At 43.5% G+C, this 24,863-nt stretch overlaps 1 long non-coding RNA gene across 1 annotated transcript; it reads left to right on the top strand.

The window, feature by feature from the left end:
• Positions 1–1,408: 1,408 nt before the first annotated feature.
• On the top strand, positions 1,409–20,699 carry LOC118165024. Its single transcript, XR_004749816.1, has 4 exons — positions 1,409–1,419; positions 5,872–5,880; positions 9,035–9,039; positions 20,618–20,699. It is a non-coding gene; the product is annotated as an uncharacterized LOC118165024 (long non-coding RNA).
• Positions 20,700–24,863: the final 4,164 nt, after the last annotated feature.

Raw genomic sequence — 24,863 nt, forward strand, 5'->3', positions numbered from 1 at the left:
TAGTAAACTATTGTTCTCTGAGCTATATTTTTCCAGTGCTTTTTCTCAGCTCTGTTTAAAGGAATCAGACAATAGGGGCTCCCATTGTTTTCTCAGGAGATTATTCCAGAGCCAAAAATTCTCCTTAGATGTAATCAGTAGGAAATTTTTCATAATATTATTGTGTTTTCTTGTAGCTCATGTTGTTAATTTCACTTATGCTCAAATCATACCTCTGTGATGTTTACACCCTCAAAAATGTTATATGCTTGCTGTAAAACATGTATGTATTCATCCTGTTATATTTTTGGTCTTAAATTAGATCTATATGACTGGGTTCCTGTGCTTGCCTCAGGAACCTGTGCTCTCCCGAAATTAATAAAATCAAATCTAAGGTAAAAGAGTGATCCACTAATAGGGATCCATCAGAAATCAATTTTTCCTTGCTCAGTTTTTTTTTTTTTCTTTTTCCCGGTCTTATTTGAATTCCTTCCAAATTTTTTCTGCATTTTCTTTAAATCAAATGGCACTTTGCAGGTTAAAAATAAATATTTTTTTGTTTTGTAACAAATATTGGTGTACGAGTTTCTCCAGGTGAGGAGGAGGTTCTCAGGTACTCTGAGCTAAGAATACACAGAATAAAATTTTCTTATCTCACAGATAAGCACCGTATTTTTCCAAGTGTTCCAACATACAGTCATTCACATTTTAGCTTGTAGGAAGTCACAGGCAAAATATAGAAAACTTACTCATGTTCATTCCATCCATCTTCAGAGGTAGTGTTTACTATGACCAGCAAGCTACAAAAGCCTTGCAATTGGTATACACTCAGTTTGCAATAGAAAACAAATGCCTTTTTAGTTAAACAATTTGTCAGTAAGAAAACAATCCTGTGAAAGCTCATTTTTGCAAAAATAAGTTGCTATAGAGAATATTCCTCAGTTCTCAGATAGATGTCTTTATAAAAATAAATCTACTGAAACTTCATTGAGTCAAAATGCACTATAGCTTCTTTCAGAGCACTGTGCAGAAGAGTTTTTAGACTGCAGCACTTAGAGGTGCTGGATGTTGCAAGTACATAATGTGTGTGGTATGCTAAAAGTACCTCAGTTCCATTACACATTAGATACTACTTGCTCCATCTGGCTGGCTCTCAAGCATCTGCTGTTGTCCCCTTTTGAACTACTGCTAAACAAAAAGAAGGAAAAGACTCTTTTCCACATTACATTCCACATTTCCCAGCTCAGATTTTTTCTTTCAAGATGCATATAATTCATTAGTCTGGAAGGTAAAACAAATGATATAAAAGAGGAAGCTTTTCAAGATGATGTAACTTGGGTTGTGGAGTAGGTCAGGACGGAGAGTCCCAGCCAGTGTGCAGAAGAACTTGGGTGGCTGTTTTGTGCAAGAACTATGAGGAAGAAGTAAGAAACCTTTACAGTACAGATATCATAGCATAGGCACTATTTGTGGGAATCATGATATCACTGGTATCACGTTATCCTCTCTATTGAGAGAAAATCCTACAGAAATAAAAAAGACCTAGCCTTTTCTGGCACTTCTTTGCTCCAGCCTTATGACACCTCTTGCTTTCAACCCTCTTTAAGTCCATAGTTGGAAAACAAACTTTCGCCTTTCCCGGTTATAATGTTCTCAACGTATCTTGATGTTGAGCTAAGGAAAAACATTGTTTATTGGGATGTCCTGGAAAAGGAACCAATGGAAAGAAGTATTGCTGAATAATAGGACTGGGTCAGGAGCTTATAAATTTGAAGCTTCCTTCATGAGTTTGCTAATAGGGATGTCACAAAAAAAAAATACAAAGATTTTCCATTCACAGAACTGAAATATTTAAATAAATAGTTGTGTAAATTTAAGCTAATAACCCCATCTGCCCATTACAGCAATTGGGAAGAAATCAACATTTCTAAAAGTAACTCCTCTCATCCCCTCTACAGCCATCTAACAGGAGATGACTTGCCCTTTTAAGAGGTATCTATGCCTCTCTATTTATTTGTAAATGGAAGGTATTTACTCAGCCTTTCTTCATGCTTTTATCAACACAGATCCTTAGGCAAACAGATATAAATAACACAGGGCACTAGAAAAGGAGGGAGAGAGAAAAGGTAGCTGGCAGTCTGAATTTCTGCTTTCTCTTATTTCTTTCCCTGATGAAGAAGTGCAGCTTTCAATATAAATGCATAGATATAGCCAAATTTAACCAGAGCCACTTTACTATGCTCATCTGCTTTTTGGCAAACCACCTGACTAAAGAGTTGAGCTTATTTAAAAATATAATTATCTGAAATAGGTTTCTAAAAAGATTCTAAATGTCTTTTTCAATAACTGTGCCTTCCTAAGCAGGTACGGCTGTTTGTATATGAACAGTTTCTCAGTCTTCAAACAAAAATATTGCATGATCCACAGTGCCATGCAGATGTATTACCTATTACTAACAAGATAGAGTAGCGAGAAACAAAGAAAAGAAACCAAAAGCACCTTGGCCCCCGCCCCCCCCCCCCATCTGCTGTCTTCCACATCCGCCCCCCAAGCAGCGCAGGGGAACGGGGGAATGGGGGCTATGGTCAGTCTATAGCGCTTCTTCTCCGCCGCTCCTTCTCGGTCCCTCTCGTCCCCTGTGCTGTGGGGTCCCTCCCATGGGATGCAGTCCTTCATGAACTGATCCAGTGTGGGCTTCCCACAGGCAGCAGCTCTTCAAGAACTGCTCCAGATATGGGTCCGTACCACGGGGTCCATCCCTCAGGAGCACACTGCTCCAACCTGGGTCCCCCACGGCAGCAGCTCCTGCCAAGTCACCTGCTCCTGCGTGGTCTCCTCTCCACGGGCTGCAGGTCCAGCCCAGAATCTGCTCCGGCAGGGGTCTTCCACAGGCCATAGCCTCTGTCAGTGCAGGTCCACCTGCTCCACCGTGGTCTTCTCCACGGGCTGCAGTGTGGAACCCTGTCCACCGTGGTACTCCATGGGCTGCAGGGGGACAGCCTGCTTCACCATGGTCCTCACCACAGGCCACAGGGAAATTCTTCTCTGGCATCTGGAGCACCTCTCCCCCTCCTTCTTCACTGACCTTGGCACCTGCAAGGCTGTTCCTCACTCCTCTCACTCTCCCAGCTGCTCTGTGGCACAGCGTTTTTTTTCCCTATCTTAAATCTGCTCTCACAGAGGTGCAAAACAACATCACTTATTGGCTCAGCTCTGGTCAGCACTGGGGCCCTTACCAAACATCGGGCAGCTTTGAGATCCTTCTCACAGAAGCCACCCCTATGGCCCCCTGCTACCAAAACCTTGCCACATAAACCCACTACATTACACAGTACCCACAGTCTGCCTACTGAGGTGTAGTGGTTTTAAAATGCTCTAGTAAGGAGCACACTGTGTTCTCTGCTTTCTAAATGGGCTGGAAAGCACACTGCATGTGTTGTCCTACCAGGTTTTGGTGATGTGAGCTCCGTGCCACTCTGCTGCAGGTGGATAACTTATAAGGCTCTCTTAGTGCAGTAAAGGCAGGCAGTGGAAATGACTCACTTGAAAACCTGGAGCAAGTCGGAATGCAGAAAAGCAGGAGTTATGGTGAAGTTATACTAATGAGGCAAAAACAGTGTAGTTTCATTACCTACACAGACATGCAGAAATTTACTCTTGAAATCTTGTCTGATTCATTGCTGTTATTAATCCTACTAATAGGGTTTACAAGAGAAATACTTTTAAATGCTTTGATATTCCATGGAAAATTATATCATTCCACAGGGATATAAATTGATTGCATTTCAAGATCTTGGTGTGATGTACCAAGAGGAAAAGTTAAAACAAAGCCTGATCTTTTCTGGGATCCACAAAAAAATGAATTGGAATTTTGCCATTAAGTTCAGGAAAAGACATCTTTGAACCTGAAATCCTTCTAATCACAGTACCTCCTTTGCTAGGTAGTAAATTATGGAGCTTGTGAGTGAAATACATTGTGTTCTGTTACCAAAGCTACTTGCAACTTTGTACCGTTGAGTGTTTTAATGTGTTAAGTAATTGGCAAAAATGTTTATTGTAAAAGAATTTTTTTTTTTTTTTTTTTTTACAATTAAATTTCATATGGAGGCCTGAATCAGCGCAGTTTACCCATGTGGTTTTCAAAAGAAACAAACTCCCAAATAGCAGTTGTAGTATTGGGAGCTGCATGGTGAGTGTCAAGAGTGGGTCTCTTTAATTAGCAAACACCTTCATCACAGGATGGAGGGACCTCTCATATTCATGAGCAGCTCTGAGAGGGATTTTCTACAAAAACATCAGGAAGTAGAATGAAGTCAGAGGAAGAGCTATTATTTAAGCAAGGTCAGCAGGGATATTACTGACCAATGCAGACAACATGTTGGTGAAACAGTGTAAAAAAAACTTCAGGTAAGAAATCTTTCCCCAAATGTCTTTGGTCAACACTTGAGCTGAATCCAAACTTCCTTGGAGGTCCAAGAGGATTATTGCATTCTTCTCAGGCTTCTTCCTGTTTGTCTGCCACTGTCCTCCTGAGTTTTAGCCTGAATAGAGCCACTCAGAAATCACAGCACAAGTTACAGAATACCGTAATTGCTCTGTCTCTCTTCTAGGGTACTACCTAATTTTCCAAACCTCAAAGGGTCCAAAAGCAACTTCAGCCAGCCAAGGGCCATTCAAACAGGATCAGTTGTGATCCTAATGCACAGGTTACCAAGAAGTCAAGCTGTCACTATGAGCAATGCAAGGGAGAGATGAGGCTTTGAGTTGCCGCTAGTCAAAGGCATAGGCTCCTTACTGGCACTAAGACTGCTTGTAGCTGACACTGATAAAAGGAGGCTCTTGTTCTCGTGCGGGACTTCAACTTCCCAGACATATCCTGGACATTCAGTACAGCTCAGAGGAAGCAGTCTAGGAGGTTTCTGGAGAGCGTGGAAGATAGTTTCCTGATGCCGCTGGTTTGTGAGCCTACCAGGGGAGGTGCCCCACTGGACCTTCTGTTCACTAACAGAAGAGGACTGGAGGAAGATGTAGTGGTCAGGAGCTGTCTTGGGCAAAGTGACCACAAAATGGTAGAGTTGATCTTGGAGATCTCTTCCAACCTAGATGATTCTGTGTGACTCTGTAAAGATGAGTTCTGGATTCAAACATACCCTGTCAAAGATGAACAACTACCTTTACTCTGTGGGAATCATGTTCTGCATAAGAGATTTGAAGCTTCAAACTTCATAATGTCTCCTCTCAATGAAGGGAGGAGGTTGCAGATGTATAAAAGGGCAAGACAACTTCCAAAACTACATCGCATTGCCACAAAACTACTTAAACGTATTCCTACCAGTGCAAAAAATCCTTTGCAAACCACCACAGAGGAGACATGAGGGCAAAAAAGTGTGGAGAGCATTGTTAGACATTTTTCAACATATTTAAAACTTCAGGAGCCAGTCAAGCTGAGATGACAGCTTGAGATCCTGAAAGTGGCTTAGGATAAGCTGTGCACCATGGAACTTGGTCCCCTTAATACACCTCGTTTAGGAATTACATCGTCTGTGGGGATCTGACTTTTAAAGTTCCTCCAAAATACTCCTTGTGGTGTGTGTTAAGTCATGGGGATGAGATCTGGGGACCGAGCACTGCCCACTCGAAGCTGGAGCACCCAGTTTCTCAGAGGAACCCTTTCTCCAATTTTTGTTTTTCCTTGCAAACCACATCCCAGTGCATCTAGTGTCCTGGTAGAATTTTCATCCCTTTTTCTCCTGTCCTCTCCAGGTTGTTTGGTTGTATAACTGACAACATGACTTTAGAATTCTGAACCATTTGTATAGAAGCAAAATACAGAAGAGTACGCTATCCCTAGGGGAAACAGAGAAACTGCCTGTCGCTTCTCAGGTTTAAAAGTTAAAAGGTGTAAGAATCTGTTAAGGTGTAAGAAAAAGTGTAATCAGCTGTTTGAGTAGAATTCTTAGGTATACATGAACATTTTCCTCTCCAGTTTCCAATGCGCAACATTTCTCATCATACTCTTCGATCAGGATTCTGATTCTAACAACGGTTCCTAGTGCAAATTTCCAGAGAAGAGAGAAGCAAACCAGTCCTGACTGCTTTGAATGAGATGGAGATAGCAAACAAGTGTAAATGAAGAAAATAAACCTGTAGGAATTATTTCAAATAACTGTCATTCTCCAAAAGCTTTAAATTGGTTGAATCCTTGAAAGTCAATTAATGTAATCTCAGGTTGCATCACTGAATCTGAAGTAGTAAGATAGACTTGCACCATTGCAGAGTCTCAGACACAGTTCAAATGGGTACTGCCTCTCACTTCACAAGAACAAAAGAGAAAAGCACCTTCTCTACCTTGTTCTACAATGTCAGCTACTGGCAGACCTAGAGAAAGGAAAAAAAAAAACTGGTTAAAATTAAAAAGTAAATTGTTTTTTGGATATTTCACCAAATATGTAATATTTAGGAGTAACCAGACTACAAATGAAAGGGAAGATGAAACAGCAGAAGGTACTTGCGTGGCCTTAATTTACATGGCAATTGACAAACAAACCCGACCTGCAATGATTTAGAAGTGCCTTACACCATTCCCCCCGAGACAGAAAAAGGGGATTCCCATATTATTTCAGGGGAGTGCAATCCCTCTCAGCATAGGACAGTCTGAGGTACACTACTGAGTACTGGAAATCTGAAGGCTAGGCAGCACCAAACTCAACTGAAAAGGGAGGGTGAGTCTCTTTGGATCTTCACATAACAGAAAGGAAACTCAGATTGTAGCCCTAAGCAACAGTTTTTAGAGACAGGCTGGGAAGTGATTCTTTTTAACCCAGGGTCCATTTCAGTATCTTCAAAGCTAAAGAAATGGTTGGCTGCTCTGTTGAATCATGTTCCAAGCAGAAAAACCTCACGTTCCTAGTAACATAAAGAGCTTAATGTCTTGCTTCGGTCCTACAGATGAGTTTTGGATTCAAACGTATCCCCTCCAAGACGAACAGCTACCTTTACTTTGCGGGGCTCATGTTCTGCATAAAAGATTTGTAGCTTCAAACTTCTTCATGTCTCCTCCAGTCTTCTCCAGTCAAAACGACTTCAACGTATTCCCGTCAGTGCAAATACTCCTTAGCAAACCACCACCACATATTAGACATTAGGGCGGGAGTGTGCGGAGCGCATGGTTCACTATTTTCAGCATACTTCTAACTTTAGGAGCCAGTCAAGTTAAGATGAGAGCTTGAGATCCCAAGTGTGGCTTAGGATATGCTCAGCACCGTAGAACTTGGTCGCCATGAAACGCGTGGCATAGAAATTAGGTTGTCAGTTGCAAAATGAATTTAAAAGCGACCTGACCTGGAGAGCTCTACCAAAGCAGGCCTGGGGACCAGGCCTGGGGACCTTACAAGGATGTAGTAACAAAAGCAAAGACATAAAACAGCACCTGAGGCACAGGCTGCTTTTGAGCCTTCCCTAGACCTGCTAGACACGTTGTTTCTTATGTAAGCCAGGATGCTGTTGGCCTTCTTGGCCCCCTGGACACACTGCTGGCTCATCTTCAGCCGACTATCCAGCAATACTCCCAGGTCCTTCTCTGCCAGGCAGCTTTCTAACCACTCAGAAGGTTTTTCCAACCATCTTCAGACTTCCAGATCTAGGAGAACACTTTGGCTTCAGCCTAAAAGCCACGTGTACGTAAGCTCCCCCAGGCCAGACAATCTTCTTCACATGACCTGCCAGGAAACAGCAATGTAGACATTCTCTTAATTTTTGTCGTTGTTGGTTTTCTTTTCCCTACGGTCTTCAAAGGAAGGTCACATTTTCTGGCCTTTGGCAGATTGAGAGCATGCTGGACCACTTCACATTACATAGACCATATTTGTCTGAAATGATAATATCATACCTATGGTGTGCTGCAGGCTCAAAAGCAGCCTATGCCTCAGGTGCTGTTTTATGTCTTTGCTTTTGTTACTACATCCTTGTAAGTCTTCAAAAGGGAAATGAAACTATCCTATACAGAAGAAACACCAACCAGAAGAAACTTCAGTTGTTAGGGCCTGAATTTTCACAGAAACCGAAGGCAGGCATCTTACTGACTTGAAGCAAGGGGCTTTAATCTATCCTGGTTTGGTTACTAATGAAGGAGCGTGAAAGAGACACGTCCTTGCCTCTGAAGAGGAGGTGAAGGAGCAGCTAGTGCAAGGAACACAAAAATCAGTGGCGCCAGACTAATAGGTGGTTGTACCTGAGCTTGGAGACTGCAACAGAGTCACCTAGGTTGGAAGAGACCTCCAAGATCACCGAATCCAACCTCTGACCTAACACTTCCAAGTCCTCCACTAAGCCATATCCCTAAGCTCTACATCTAAACATCTTTTAAAGACCTCCAGGGATGGTGACTCGACCGCTTCCCTGGGCAGCCCGTTCCAATGCCTAACAACCCTTTTGGTGAAGAAGTTCTTCCTCATGTCCAACCTAAACCTCCCTTGGCACAACTTTAGCCCATTCCCCCTCATCCAGTCACCGGGCATGTGGGAGAATAGACCAACCCCCATCTCGCTGCAGCCTCCTTTAAGGTACCTGTGGAGTGTGATAAGGTTGCCCCTGAGCCTCCTCTTCTCCAGACTGAAAAATCCCAGCTCCCTCAGCCGCTCCTCATAAGACTTGTTCTCCAGTCCCTCACCAGCTTCGTTGCCCTTCTCTGGGCTCGCTGGAGCCCTTTGGCATAGAAATTAGGTTGTCAGTTGCAAGGTGAATTTAAAAGTGACCTGACCTGGAGAGCTCTACCAAAGCGTTCCTGGGGACCGGGGACAGGGACCCCCCCATTTCTTTATTTTTGGTCATTCCTTGCAACTCACTTTCCTGTCCTTGTAGCGACCTGGTAGCTTTTCTGTCCCTTTTTCTCATGTCCTCTCCACAGTCACGTAGTTTAAACCTGACGCTGGCACAGCGTATGTACCCACTCTGTTATCTTCCTTGCACAGAAGGATGCCTACCCCTGACAGATGAGACACTGGTTTGTACAGGTGCAGAGGAAGATCTACGCTCTTTATGTTGGTCATCTCTTTAGAACACGTCTCCACAGCCCAGACACAGGCCTGTAGGGAAGAGGACAGACTTTCTTCATACTGCTTTTGGCTTGCCTTTTGTGAAAAGAGGATTTCTTTTATGAATAGCACATTCTCACCATTTCCACTTAGTGGAAGTGACCATCATGCCACCACTATCTATCCAAATCTCTTTCTACTTACCTCACGGCAAAATTTGAATTCAAGTTAGGGCACCTTTTCCACACAGCCTGTTGTTCAATCTTAACAAATACTTAAGGACATTCCAAGTCAGGCTTACCTGCATGCACTAGAGCTTCTGAGGTGGTTGGTTTTTTGTTGTTGGGTTGGTTGTTTTTTTCTTAGGTCTGGGAAGGGAGCTTAGCATCCATGTAAGTAACTTGACTGAAAACAGACGAGGTGAAGGAAGTACTCAAACTCCTCAATATTAAACCACCGTAGAACCCAGGAACACTTACATGCTGGCTTCTGAACTTGAGTCACTTCCAAACTGCTTTGCAGTGAAGTAGTACCTCCAGGGTTCTGCCGTACTGAGAAGGCACCACCAACATAACTAGCTCATGGAGTCTCTAAAACTGTTTCACAGAGATGGTAGAACACATGAAGAAAAAGCAGCCTCCTGGAGAACACTGAGCCCATTTCACCACAAGAGGAAAAAACACCCTACACAACCCAAGCCTCAAACTCCCCAGGGGAGGCAATTTGCCCCCAGCTTCTCATGCTTCCTATATAGCGAAGGTCAAATGATCCACACCTGGCAGATTTCACTTAACAAGGGTGGAGCCAAGAGACCTTGTGGAATAGGCTCATCTACCTGGCTTCAGTGTTTTAAGGTTGATTGCTCCTTATCACTAGTAGGAATAACCTGACAAGGGGCTTAGTGGTTAGAGTTGACCTAATGAATTAACTACAAAAGGTGCACAAGGGTCATATTTCTGTCAGTCATTCTGTGAGGAAAATCAGTAGAGAGCCTGTTAAAAAATAATAATAATAATAAAAGAAAGAAATAAAAGAAAAAAGAAAATGACCTTAAAGACAATATTGCCATCATAGATTTTCATCTCTCTAGTCATGACAGATAAAGAGTGGAGCAATCAGAACTCCTTTTCTTGACATGAATGTTATTTAAATTTGCTTTTCTGAGATCTCTTCTTTATGCAGGACTTTCCAAAATCTAGCCCCATGACCTCTGACTACAGCATTTATAGAATCATAGAATCATAGAATATCCTGAGTTGGAAGGGACCCATAAGGATCATCAGGTCCAACTCCTGGCACCGCACAGGTCTACCCAAAATTGTAGACCATGTGACTAAGTGCACAGTCCAATCGCTTCTTAAATTCAGCCTGGCTTGGTGCAGTGACTACTTCCCTGGGGAGCCTGTTCCAACGTGCAACCACCCTCTTGGTGAAGAACCTCTTCCTGATATGCAGCCTAAACCTCCCCTGCCTCAGCTTAACACCGTTCCCGCAGGCCCTATCACTGGTGATTACGGAGAATAGGTCAGCACCTGCCTCTCCACTCCCCCTTGCAAGGAAGCTGTAGACTGCGATGAGGTCTCCCCTCAGCCTCCTCTTCTCCAGGCTGAACAGGCCCAGCGACCTCAGCTGCTCCTCATATGTCTTCCCCTCTAGGCCCTTCACTGTCTTCGTTGCCCTCCTCTAGACACTCTTCAACAGTTTCAAGTCCTTTTTGCACTGTGGTGCCCAGAACTGCACACAGTACTCGAGGAGAGGCCGCACCAGTACAGAGTAGAGCAGGACAATCACTTCCCTCGACCAACTAGCAATGCCGTGCTTGATGCACCCCAGGATACGGTTGGCCTTCCTGGCTGCCAGGGCACACTGCTGGCTCACATTCAACTTGCTGTCTACCACGACCCCCAGATCCCTCTCTGCGGGGCTGCTCTCCCGCATCTAGTCGCCCAGTCTGTACGTATAGCCAGGGTTACCCCGTCCCAGGTGCAGGACCCGGCACTTGCTTTTGTTAAACTTCATGTGGTTGGTGATCTCCCAGCTCTCCAGTCTCTTCAGATCTCTCTGCAAGGCCTTTCCACCCTCAGCCGAGTCTACAACTCCTCCAAGTTTGGTGTCGTCAGCAAATTTGCTCAGAACACCTTCTAGTCCTACATCCAAATCATTTATAAAAGCCTTAAAGAGCACTGGCCCTAAAATGGAGCCCTGAGGGACCCCACTAGTGACCATCCGCCAGCCTGATGTGGCCCCATTTACTACAACCCTTTGAGCCCTGCCCGTCAGCCAATTGCTCACCCATCGTGTGATGGTTTTGTTTAGCTGTATGCTGGACATTTTGTCCAGTAGGATCCCATGGGAAACCGTGTCAAAAGCTTTGCTGAAGTCCAAAAAGATCACATCAGCTGGTTTCCCTTGATCGACTAGATGGGTGATTTGTTAGGCAGGACCTACCCCTGACGAACCCATGTTGGCTGCGTTGTCCCCCACGTGCGCTACAATAACTTCAAGGATCATCTTCTCCATAATTTTACCAGGCACTGACGTGAGACTGACAGGCCTGTAATTGCTAGGGTCTTCTTTCTTGCCCTTCTTGAAAACTGGCACAACATTTGCCAGCTTCCAGTCTACTGGGACCTCTCCAGATTCCCAAGATTGTTGAAAACTAATTGAGAGAGGTCCCGTGATGACGTCAGACAGCTCCTTAAGCACCCTGGGGTGAATCCCATCCGCACCTATGGACTTGTATGGATACAGGTGGAGCTGCAAATCCCGCACACATTCAGGGTCGGTTGGGAGTTTATCATTGCCACCGTCATGGTCCTCCAGCTCAGGGCACCGTGGGTGTCTTTACTTTGGTTGCATATAAACTATCACGTATAATTGCCAGGATCTGGATCCTCACTCGCTATTCAGGTCAAGGACTGGGCTGAAAGTTTTGGCTTTAATTTGGTTACATGCCTACATTGCTGTTTTCTGGCAGGTCATGGGAAGAAGATGGGCTGGCTTGGGGCAGCTTATGTACACGTGGCTTTTAGGCTGAAACCAAAGTGTTCCCCTAGATCTGGAAGTTTGAAGGTGGTTGGAAAAGCCATCTGAGGGGTTAGAAAGCTGCCTGGCAGAGAAGGACCTGGGAGTATTGCTGGATAGTCGGCTGAGGATGAGCCAGCGGCCTGCTCAGGTGGCCAAGAAGGCCAAGAGCATCCTGGCTTGTATAAGAAACAGCATGACCAGCAGGGCTAGGGAAGTGATTGTCCCCCTGTACTTGGCTCTGGTGAGGCCGCACCTCGAGTAATGTGCTCAGTTTTGGGCCCCTCACTAAAAGAAGGATATCAAGGGGCTCCAGCGAGCCCAGAGAAGGGCAACGAAGCTGATGAGGGACTGGAGAACAAGTCTTATGAGGAGCAGCTCACATTCAACTTCAGCAAGTTGAATGTGAGCCAGCAGTGTGCCCTGGCAGCCAGGAGGGCCAACCGTATCCTGGGGTGCATCAAGCACGGCATTGCTAGTTGGTCGAGGGAAGTGATTGTCCTGCTCTACTCTGTACTGGTGCGGCCTCTCCTCGAGTACTGTGTGCAGTTCTGGGCACCACAGTGCAAAAAGGACTTGAAACTGTTGAAGAGTGTCTAGAGGAGGGCAACGAAGACAGTGAAGGGCCTAGAGGGGAAGACATATGAGGAGCAGCTGAGGTCGCTGGGCCTGTTCAGCCTGGAGAAGAGGAGGCTGAGGGGAGACCTCATCGCAGTCTACAGCTTCCTTGCAAGGGGGAGTGGAGAGGCAGGTGCTGACCTATTCTCCGTAATCACCAGTGATAGGGCCTGCGGGAACGGTGTTAAGCTGAGGCAGGGGAGGTTTAGGCTGCATATCAGGAAGAGGTTCTTCACCAAGAGGGTGGTTGCACGTTGGAACAGGCTCCCCAGGGAAGTAGTCACTGCACCAAGCCAGGCTGAATTTAAGAAGCGATTGGACTGTGCACTTAGTCACATGGTCTACAATTTTGGGTAGACCTGTGCGGTGCCAGGAGTTGGACCTGATGATCCTTATGGGTCCCTTCCAACTCAGGATATTCTATGATTCTATGATTCTATAAATGCTGTAGTCAGAGGTCATGGGGCTAGATTTTGGAAAGTCCTGCATAAAGAAGAGATCTCAGAAAAGCAAATTTAAATAACATTCATGTCAAGAAAAGGAGTTCTGATTGCTCCACTCTTTATCTGTCATGACTAGAGAGATGAAAATCTATGATGGCAATATTGTCTTTAAGGTCATTTTCTTTTTTCTTTTATTTCTTTCTTTTATTATTATTATTATTTTTTAACAGGCTCTCTACTGATTTTCCTCACAGAATGACTGACAGAAATATGACCCTTGTGCACCTTTTGTAGTTAATTCATTAGGTCAACTCTAACCACTAAGCCCCTTGTCAGGTTATTCCTACTAGTGATAAGGAGCAATCAACCTTAAAACACTGAAGCCAGGTAGATGAGCCTATTCCACAAGGTCTCTTGGCTCCACCCTTGTTAAGTGAAATCTGCCAGGTGTGGATCATTTGACCTTCGCTATATAGGAAGCATGAGAAGCTGGGGGCAAATTGCCTCCCCTGGGGAGTTTGAGGCTTGGGTTGTGTAGGGTGTTTTTTCCTCTTGTGGTGAAATGGGCTCAGTGTTCTCCAGGAGGCTGCTTTTTCTTCATGTGTTCTACCATCTCTGTGAAACAGTTTTAGAGACTCCATGAGCTAGTTATGTTGGTGGTGCCTTCTCAGTACGGCAGAACCCTGGAGGTACTACTTCACTGCAAAGCAGTTTGGAAGTGACTCAAGTTCAGAAGCCAGCATGTAAGTGTTCCTGGGTTCTACGGTGGTTTAATATTGAGGAGTTTGAGTACTTCCTTCACCTCGTCTGTTTTCAGTCAAGTTACTTACATGGATGCTAAGCTCCCTTCCCAGACCTAAGAAAAAAACAACCAACCCAACAACAAAAAACCAACCACCTCAGAAGCTCTAGTGCATGCAGGTAAGCCTGACTTGGAATGTCCTTAAGTATTTGTTAAGATTGAACAACAGGCTGTGTGGAAAAGGTGCCCTAACTTGAATTCAAATTTTGCCGTGAGGTAAGTAGAAAGAGATTTGGATAGATAGTGGTGGCATGATGGTCACTTCCACTAAGTGGAAATGGTGAGAATGTGCTATTCATAAAAGAAATCCTCTTTTCACAAAAGGCAAGCCAAAAGCAGTATGAAGAAAGTCTGTCCTCTTCCCTACAGGCCTGTGTCTGGGCTGTGGAGACGTGTTCTAAAGAGATGACCAACATAAAGAGCGTAGATCTTCCTCTGCACCTGTACAAACCAGTGTCTCATCTGTCAGGGGTAGGCATCCTTCTGTGCAAGGAAGATAACAGAGTGGGTACATACGCTGTGCCAGCGTCAGGTTTAAACTACGTGACTGTGGAGAGGACATGAGAAAAAGGGACAGAAAAGCTACCAGGTCGCTACAAGGACAGGAAAGTGAGTTGCAAGGAATGACCAAAAATAAAGAAATGGGGGGGTCCCTGTCCCCGGTCCCCAGGAACGCTTTGGTAGAGCTCTCCAGGTCAGGTCACTTTTAAATTCACCTTGCAACTGACAACCTAATTTCTATGCCAAAGGGCTCCAGCGAGCCCAGAGAAGGGCAACGAAGCTGGTGAGGGACTGGAGAACAAGTCTTATGAGGAGCGGCTGAGGGAGCTGGGATTTTTCAGTCTGGAGAAGAGGAGGCTCAGGGGCAACCTTATCACACTCCACAGGTACCTTAAAGGAGGCTGCAGCGAGATGGGGGTTGGTCTATTCTCCCACATGCCCGGTGACTGGATGAGGGGGAATGGGCTAAAGTTGTGCCAAGGGAGGTTTAGGTTGGACATGAGGAAGAACTTCTTCACCAAAAGGGTTGTTAGGCATTGGAACGGGCTGCCCAGGGAAGCGGTCGAGTCACCATCCCTGGAGGTCTTTAAAAGATGTTTAGATGTAGAGCTTAGGGATATGGCTTAGTGGAGGACTTGGAAGTGTTAGGTCAGAGGTTGGATTCGGTGATCTTGGAGGTCTCTTCCAACCTAGGTGACTCTGTTGCAGTCTCCAAGCTCAGGTACAACCACCTATTAGTCTGGCGCCACTGATTTTTGTGTTCCTTGCACTAGCTGCTCCTTCACCTCCTCTTCAGAGGCAAGGACGTGTCTCTTTCACGCTCCTTCATTAGTAACCAAACCAGGATAGATTAAAGCCCCTTGCTTCAAGTCAGTAAGATGCCTGCCTTCGGTTTCTGTGAAAATTCAGGCCCTAACAACTGAAGTTTCTTCTGGTTGGTGTTTCTTCTGTATAGGATAGTTTCATTTCCCTTTTGAAGACTTACAAGGATGTAGTAACAAAAGCAAAGACATAAAACAGCACCTGAGGCATAGGCTGCTTTTGAGCCTGCAGCACACCATAGGTATGATATTATCATTTCAGACAAATATGGTCTATGTAATGTGAAGTGGTCCAGCATGCTCTCAATCTGCCAAAGGCCAGAAAATGTGACCTTCCTTTGAAGACCGTAGGGAAAAGAAAACCAACAACGACAAAAATTAAGAGAATGTCTACATTGCTGTTTCCTGGCAGGTCATGTGAAGAAGATTGTCTGGCCTGGGGGAGCTTACGTACACGTGGCTTTTAGGCTGAAGCCAAAGTGTTCTCCTAGATCTGGAAGTCTGAAGATGGTTGGAAAAACCTTCTGAGTGGTTAGAAAGCTGCCTGGCAGAGAAGGACCTGGGAGTATTGCTGGATAGTCGGCTGAAGATGAGCCAGCAGTGTGTCCAGGGGGCCAAGAAGGCCAACAGCATCCTGGCTTACATAAGAAACAACGTGTCTAGCAGGTCTAGGGAAGGCTCAAAAGCAGCCTGTGCCTCAGGTGCTGTTTTATGTCTTTGCTTTTGTTACTACATCCTTGTAAGGTCCCCAGGCCTGGTCCCCAGGCCTGCTTTGGTAGAGCTCTCCAGGTCAGGTCGCTTTTAAATTCATTTTGCAACTGACAACCTAATTTCTATGCCACGCGTTTCATGGCGACCAAGTTCTACGGTGCTGAGCATATCCTAAGCCACACTTGGGATCTCAAGCTCTCATCTTAACTTGACTGGCTCCTAAAGTTAGAAGTATGCTGAAAATAGTGAACCATGCGCTCCGCACACTCCCGCCCTAATGTCTAATATGTGGTGGTGGTTTGCTAAGGAGTATTTGCACTGACGGGAATACGTTGAAGTCGTTTTGACTGGAGAAGACTGGAGGAGACATGAAGAAGTTTGAAGCTACAAATCTTTTATGCAGAACATGAGCCCCGCAAAGTAAAGGTAGCTGTTCGTCTTGGAGGGGATACGTTTGAATCCAAAACTCATCTGTAGGACCGAAGCAAGACATTAAGCTCTTTATGTTACTAGGAACGTGAGGTTTTTCTGCTTGGAACATGATTCAACAGAGCAGCCAACCATTTCTTTAGCTTTGAAGATACTGAAATGGACCCTGGGTTAAAAAGAATCACTTCCCAGCCTGTCTCTAAAAACTGTTGCTTAGGGCTACAATCTGAGTTTCCTTTCTGTTATGTGAAGATCCAAAGAGACTCACCCTCCCTTTTCAGTTGAGTTTGGTGCTGCCTAGCCTTCAGATTTCCAGTACTCAGTAGTGTACCTCAGACTGTCCTATGCTGAGAGGGATTGCACTCCCCTGAAATAATATGGGAATCCCCTTTTTCTGTCTCGGGGGGAATGGTGTAAGGCACTTCTAAATCATTGCAGGTCGGGTTTGTTTGTCAATTGCCATGTAAATTAAGGCCACGCAAGTACCTTCTGCTGTTTCATCTTCCCTTTCATTTGTAGTCTGGTTACTCCTAAATATTACATATTTGGTGAAATATCCAAAAAAACAATTTACTTTTTAATTTTAACCAGTTTTTTTTTTCCTTTCTCTAGGTCTGCCAGTAGCTGACATTGTAGAACAAGGTAGAGAAGGTGCTTTTCTCTTTTGTTCTTGTGAAGTGAGAGGCAGTACCCATTTGAACTGTGTCTGAGACTCTGCAATGGTGCAAGTCTATCTTACTACTTCAGATTCAGTGATGCAACCTGAGATTACATTAATTGACTTTCAAGGATTCAACCAATTTAAAGCTTTTGGAGAATGACAGTTATTTGAAATAATTCCTACAGGTTTATTTTCTTCATTTACACTTGTTTGCTATCTCCATCTCATTCAAAGCAGTCAGGACTGGTTTGCTTCTCTCTTCTCTGGAAATTTGCACTAGGAACCGTTGTTAGAATCAGAATCCTGATCGAAGAGTATGATGAGAAATGTTGCGCATTGGAAACTGGAGAGGAAAATGTTCATGTATACCTAAGAATTCTACTCAAACAGCTGATTACACTTTTTCTTACACCTTAACAGATTCTTACACCTTTTAACTTTTAAACCTGAGAAGCGACAGGCAGTTTCTCTGTTTCCCCTAGGGATAGCGTACTCTTCTGTATTTTGCTTCTATACAAATGGTTCAGAATTCTAAAGTCATGTTGTCAGTTATACAACCAAACAACCTGGAGAGGACAGGAGAAAAAGGGATGAAAATTCTACCAGGACACTAGATGCACTGGGATGTGGTTTGCAAGGAAAAACAAAAATTGGAGAAAGGGTTCCTCTGAGAAACTGGGTGCTCCAGCTTCGAGTGGGCAGTGCTCGGTCCCCAGATCTCATCCCCATGACTTAACACACACCACAAGGAGTATTTTGGAGGAACTTTAAAAGTCAGATCCCCACAGACGATGTAATTCCTAAACGAGGTGTATTAAGGGGACCAAGTTCCATGGTGCACAGCTTATCCTAAGCCACTTTCAGGATCTCAAGCTGTCATCTCAGCTTGACTGGCTCCTGAAGTTTTAAATATGTTGAAAAATGTCTAACAATGCTCTCCACACTTTTTTGCCCTCATGTCTCCTCTGTGGTGGTTTGCAAAGGATTTTTTGCACTGGTAGGAATACGTTTAAGTAGTTTTGTGGCAATGCGATGTAGTTTTGGAAGTTGTCTTGCCCTTTTATACATCTGCAACCTCCTCCCTTCATTGAGAGGAGACATTATGAAGTTTGAAGCTTCAAATCTCTTATGCAGAACATGATTCCCACAGAGTAAAGGTAGTTGTTCATCTTTGACAGGGTATGTTTGAATCCAGAACTCATCTTTACAGAGTCACACAGAATCATCTAGGTTGGAAGAGATCTCCAAGATCAACTCTACCATTTTGTGGTCACTTTGCCCAAGACAGCTCCTGACCACTACATCTTCCTCCAGTCCTCTTCTGTTAGTGAACAGAAGGTCCAGTGGGGCACCTCCCCTGGTAGGCTCACAAACCAGCGGCATCAGGAAACTATCTTCCACGCTCTCCAGAAACCTCCTAGACTGCTTCCTCTGAGCTGTACTGAATGTCCAGGATATGTCTGGGAAGTTGAAGTCCCGCACGAGAACAAGAGCCTCCTTTTATCAGTGTCAGCTACAAGCAGTCTTAGTGCCAGTAAGGAGCCTATGCCTTTGACTAGCGGCAACTCAAAGCCTCATCTCTCCCTTGCATTGCTCATAGTGACAGCTTGACTTCTTGGTAACCTGTGCATTAGGATCACAACTGATCCTGTTTGAATGGCCCTTGGCTGGCTGAAGTTGCTTTTGGACCCTTTGAGGTTTGGAAAATTAGGTAGTACCCTAGAAGAGAGACAGAGCAATTACGGTATTCTGTAACTTGTGCTGTGATTTCTGAGTGGCTCTATTCAGGCTAAAACTCAGGAGGACAGTGGCAGACAAACAGGAAGAAGCCTGAGAAGAATGCAATAATCCTCTTGGACCTCCAAGGAAGTTTGGATTCAGCTCAAGTGTTGACCAAAGACATTTGGGGAAAGATTTCTTACCTGAAGTTTTTTTTACACTGTTTCACCAACATGTTGTCTGCATTGGTCAGTAATATCCCTGCTGACCTTGCTTAAATAATAGCTCTTCCTCTGACTTCATTCTACTTCCTGATGTTTTTGTAGAAAATCCCTCTCAGAGCTGCTCATGAATATGAGAGGTCCCTCCATCCTGTGATGAAGGTGTTTGCTAATTAAAGAGACCCACTCTTGACACTCACCATGCAGCTCCCAATACTACAACTGCTATTTGGGAGTTTGTTTCTTTTGAAAACCACATGGGTAAACTGCGCTGATTCAGGCCTCCATATGAAATTTAATTGTAAAAAAAAAAAAAAAAAAAATTCTTTTACAATAAACATTTTTGCCAATTACTTAACACATTAAAACACTCAACGGTACAAAGTTGCAAGTAGCTTTGGTAACAGAACACAATGTATTTCACTCACAAGCTCCATAATTTACTACCTAGCAAAGGAGGTACTGTGATTAGAAGGATTTCAGGTTCAAAGATGTCTTTTCCTGAACTTAATGGCAAAATTCCAATTCATTTTTTTGTGGATCCCAGAAAAGATCAGGCTTTGTTTTAACTTTTCCTCTTGGTACATCACACCAAGATCTTGAAATGCAATCAATTTATATCCCTGTGGAATGATATAATTTTCCATGGAATATCAAAGCATTTAAAAGTATTTCTCTTGTAAACCCTATTAGTAGGATTAATAACAGCAATGAATCAGACAAGATTTCAAGAGTAAATTTCTGCATGTCTGTGTAGGTAATGAAACTACACTGTTTTTGCCTCATTAGTATAACTTCACCATAACTCCTGCTTTTCTGCATTCCGACTTGCTCCAGGTTTTCAAGTGAGTCATTTCCACTGCCTGCCTTTACTGCACTAAGAGAGCCTTATAAGTTATCCACCTGCAGCAGAGTGGCACGGAGCTCACATCACCAAAACCTGGTAGGACAACACATGCAGTGTGCTTTCCAGCCCATTTAGAAAGCAGAGAACACAGTGTGCTCCTTACTAGAGCATTTCCTGGTCCCCAGTCCTGGTCCCCAGTCCTTCTGAGTGGTTAGAAAGCTGCCTGGCAGAGAAGGACATGGGAGTATTGCTGGATAGTCGGCTGAAGATGAGCCAGCAGTGTGTCTAGGTGGCCAAGAAGGCCAAGAGCATCCTTGCTTACATAAGAAACAGCGTGTCCAGCAGGTCTAGGGAAGTGATTGTCCCCCTGTACTTGGCTCTGGTGAGGCCACATCTCGATTACTGTGTTCAGATTTGGGCCCCTCACTACAAGAAGGACATGGAGGTGCTCCAGCGAGTCCAGAGAAGGGCAACAATGCTGGTGAATGGTCTGGAGAACAAGTCTTACGAGGATTGGCTGAGGGAGCTGGGATTGTTCAGTCTGGAGAAGAGAAGGCTCAGGGGTGACCTTATCACACTCTACAGGTACCTTAAGGGAGGCTGTAGCGAGGTGGGGGTTGGTCTACTCTCCCACGTGCCTGGTGACAGGACGTTGGGGAATGGGCTAAAGTTATACTAGGGGAGGTTTAGGGTGGATATTAGGAAGAACGTCTTTACCAAAAGGGTTGTTAGGCTGCCCAGGGAAGCGGTCGAGTCACCATCCCTGAAGGTCTCCAAAAGACATTTAGATTTAGAGCTTAGTGTGATAGATGGAGTAATAATTTGTGTCAAGAAGATGGTTGATGTTAATAAAGAAGGGGGAAATGTGGGAGTGTGGCCATGGTTGGTGATAACCTCAAACTCTTAAGGATGAGGCCATCATGAATGTAAAGAGTTTAGAGGGAACAAAGAAGGGTGATTAAGGAGATGCCTTGCTGTCTCGCGTTGTTTGTTCTCCCTCCATGAAGGCATGGAAGTTGCTGGGGGTTTGCTGGTTGAAACTGTTAAAATTTGTTGTTTGATGTTATATGATAATCATATTATTAGTGTGGTTTCAAGGTTAACAAAACACGGGAAAAGTTGGCCTTGCCAACCAGTTTTGTTGCTTTCGGGAACCTTGTGGAGGGCAGAGCATGCTCAAAAGAAGAGGGAGCCAGTTGGGGCCAACCCTGCGGTCTGGATGAGATCCAGGAACCCATATGGTCTGCACAGGAACAAAAGGTTGCTAGTGGTGATGGGGGGGAACCGTGAGCCTTCATCCCCATGACCCCCAGTGACCACCACCAAGAGACACTGCACAGGTGCCAAAAGGAGGAGTTTGTGAAAATCCTAATTATAATACAAATCGGGGATAGGTAATACATATGTATAGGCGTACTCGGGTTTCTTATGAATACATAAAAGAAATGTTCTATATATCTAGAAAGTTTGATGGTTGTGTGTGTGTGTTGGTAGAGCGTAGACTCCTTGCGCATCCAGCGCTGTTTACGTGTGTGTTGGTAGAGTGTAGACTCTCTGTGCACCCAGCACTGTTTACTTGCCTTTTATAAATATTACTAAATTCAGATTGAGTTGTATCCTCATTTATAACATTAGTGATATGGTTTAGTGGAGGACTTGTTAGTGTTAGGTCAGAGGTTGGACTCGGTGATCTTGGAAGTCTCTTCCCACCTAGATGATTCTTATTCTATGAGGCGTTTGTGGCAAGGGGAGAGTAGATGGAGGCTGGGAAATTAACTTAGAAAAGTCTCTGTTTCTGATGGCAGTATAAGTTCACTCCCTCCAGCATGGTCCTGCTTCTGGTCATGCCTTGCCATGAGGACGCTCTGTGCTTGGACACCCCACTCAGCCAGCTGTCCTAGTCCAAAGGAAGAAGTGCAGAGCACCTTGCATTTTGTGTTGTTTCCCATAACCAAGTTTAGAAAGTCTCGGATATAAAAGCTTCACTTGCCCCAAAAGTCTGGCCCAGGAACGTCTACAACTGACACCTGTTTCAAGCACAGGAAACCTCACAGCAGCCCTGTTAGAGCCTCTGAATCTTTGTGACTATCTAACTCATGTTCCAGGGGTTTTCAGTGGTTTGTAAGGTTGATCCTGAATCCTTGTGCTTTAGAGAGGCCTAAGAAAAGTGTATTTACAAGGAGTCATAAGTATTCCCCTCAACCTGTTTTTATTCAAAGAAATTTCAGCAACACTTACAACAACTGCTGAGTGTTTTCAAAAATACTTCTTCTTCGATCTTACTGTTGCGATGACGGGATATGGTACTTTCCTTTCCAAACTTGTACTTTCCTACACTGTTTTGTGAATAGTGAACAATATTAAGAGACTCTCTTACTTCAAAATCTCAGGATGATTTTAAACTCATTACTTAAAATAAATTATTCACATCCTGTTTTTCCTTTCTGAGGGGATTAAGAAACAAACAAAAATGCACTTTAAGATACCATGATAAACACAAGAGAATGAAAAGTCCAGGTTTATATTCAGTCCTAAATGACAGCACTTCAATATATTTTTATTCCTTTAATGAGCTCATTTTTCAATTACTTCTCTTATCTGATATTCCTGGAGGGCCCTTGACATTCCTCACATTTTTTCCCATTTACTTTCAGCTGCTTCATGGTCCCCTTCCTACTTCAATCTTTCATTGAGATGAGAAACTGAGTGACAGAGTGACAGACTTTAATGAGGTGGCATTTGTTGCTAAGGAGACATGCTTATTTAAACTAAATAAGAGGAGGTTACTTTAAAATCCAAATACACTCTAAATGGTAGCTTTATGATTGGGAGGGGGTAGTAGGTTTATCAGAGTGGCCATTAGCATATTTCTCATGTGCTGTGTTGGAAAGAAACCTGCAATAACATTTTTTTTTTCTTCCCAACATAGTTCCATTCTTGCTAGTCTGCCATGCTAATTAAAACTTTTTCACAATTCTGCAGTTGAAGTTGGCAGTGCCTTGCAAGCACTTTGATTTAAATCCTCTTGGAGTCAATGTTGAGTTGTTATTATAAGACCTATGCTTTTACCATGCTTAGTTTGGCAGTTTGCAGTCCTAATTCTAGTAATGATAATAACAATTTAAAAATAAAATAAAAAATAAATAAAAAAGGTAAATGGTTCATTTTCTGGAGTACTCAGCGTTGTTAGGTCTTGTCTAAATTCCCCCCCCTAGTGAAAGGATGAAAAGATGAAGAACATACAGTATTAGTTATGGGAATATACAATGGCATATCAGATTAGGACTTCATAGCATGTTTTAACATCCATGGGCACACATATGTGTTTCAGCCATTAAGAACCTTCAGAAATTTAAAAATTTAAGTACATGACATGGTGAAAGGTAGAGGGCAAAGACTGGTATAACATATATTGAAACAAGTTTACAAAATAATGTAGGCAATCAATATGTAGCTTTACAGTTACAGAAATCTCCTGCAGAGATTAATATACCAAATTCCAGAGAGTTTTGAAACCTCCCACAGCTTTTGTTCCTGATGTGGAACCTTATTCGTTTTAGAACAGTTGTCTAATACAATCTTGGATCAATTTCTGTAGATGAAAGTCCTATAAATCCTTGAAGAGTTTTCCATAAGAATGAGGTCAGAAAAGGTTGTTTTGAAGTTAGTGAAAATTAATTTTTCACTTAGATAAGAGTAAAATAACTTACTATCTCACATAAGCATTATCAAGAAAGAAATAAAAAAAAAAAAAAAAAACAAAAAAAAAACACTTTTGTTTTGTTGTAGTAATAGTGATAAAGGAGATCATTACCACCGCCTTGTACTGCAGTTGTTTGTCTTTGACCTTGCCTTTTTCCTTGGACAACACTGATTGTAACGAGAGGAGGGAAAATGAAACTTTTCCACCTGGAGTAACAAGAAATAGCTTTGGTCCCTAAAGTGTTTTTAATGCCTTTGAACTTATCCTGCAAATCATTTTATGTTAGATGCACATTTAGGATAGTTAAATTTATGTGGCACATACTAAAAATAATATATATATATATATAGCTATCATAACTACATCTGTAACTATTATCTCATTATTTGATACAAAATTTTAAAAATAAAGTCTCTGTTCAGAAGCAAGGAGTGTACAGCAGCCAGAATATACTTAGTAATAAACATAAATCCATAAATGCCTTCCTGATCCAGATAAGAATCTACCTGGCTTCAGTAGGACTAAACCCGTCTGCAATGATTACTTGTGAGCACAAGAAGTCTGAAGATCAGACATTTTACCTTTATAATATTTTTTTTTCATGGAATCAGACCTTATAGGAAAATGTAATTCTGAAATAGTGGTCATATTTTGTAATCTTTGTAGTTTTTTTTTTTTCAAAATCATGCACCAGTAATCTTATATGTTCTCCTTTGGTCATCCTTAGTCTTTAGTTGTCTGTTCCAAGATCAGCCTCAGACATGAGCCTACACTAGAGAAAGCTGCAGACTGTAGATATTAGGCCCATCAATTCATCTACTGAGATAATGCCTACTAGAAGAGCACGTTCCTAGGACAATGTATTTCCTACACAAGTGCAGACGTTTCCTGTGCGGGTGGATAGCCACTAGACTTCCAGAGGTTCAGGTCTGGGTTTGCCAAAAACTGCAGACAACGTAAATCAGGGATAACAAATGCTCTGTATGTTTGGTTGGGTGTGGGCTTGTAGGCCTGCTCCCACCTTTCCAGTTGGCAGTGTTGCTCGTGGATGCCCCACTTTGGCACTGCAGGGGTGAGACATGGGCAAGAGGGGTGGCTCACTTTGGCACCTGGATCCCAGAGCTGGTACCTGGGTCTGCCTCTGTCACAGTCTGTGCTTGCTCAGTCTTTATTGATTTGTTTCAGGAAAACAGGATACTGTCCAAGAGAAAAATAGAGTGTCCCTTCCTTTAGCTAAGCATTACGATAACCATTTAGCATCAGAATTTTTAAAGCTGAAAGCTAGGAAATGGGAGTAAAGTTTTCTTCAAGAAGATGAGGAAATTGAAGCAGGTTTTCCACACCCTGACAAG

Source organism: Oxyura jamaicensis, chromosome 3 (genome assembly GCF_011077185.1).
Source record: "Oxyura jamaicensis isolate SHBP4307 breed ruddy duck chromosome 3, BPBGC_Ojam_1.0, whole genome shotgun sequence".
NCBI classification, from domain to species: Eukaryota; Metazoa; Chordata; class Aves; order Anseriformes; family Anatidae; genus Oxyura; species Oxyura jamaicensis.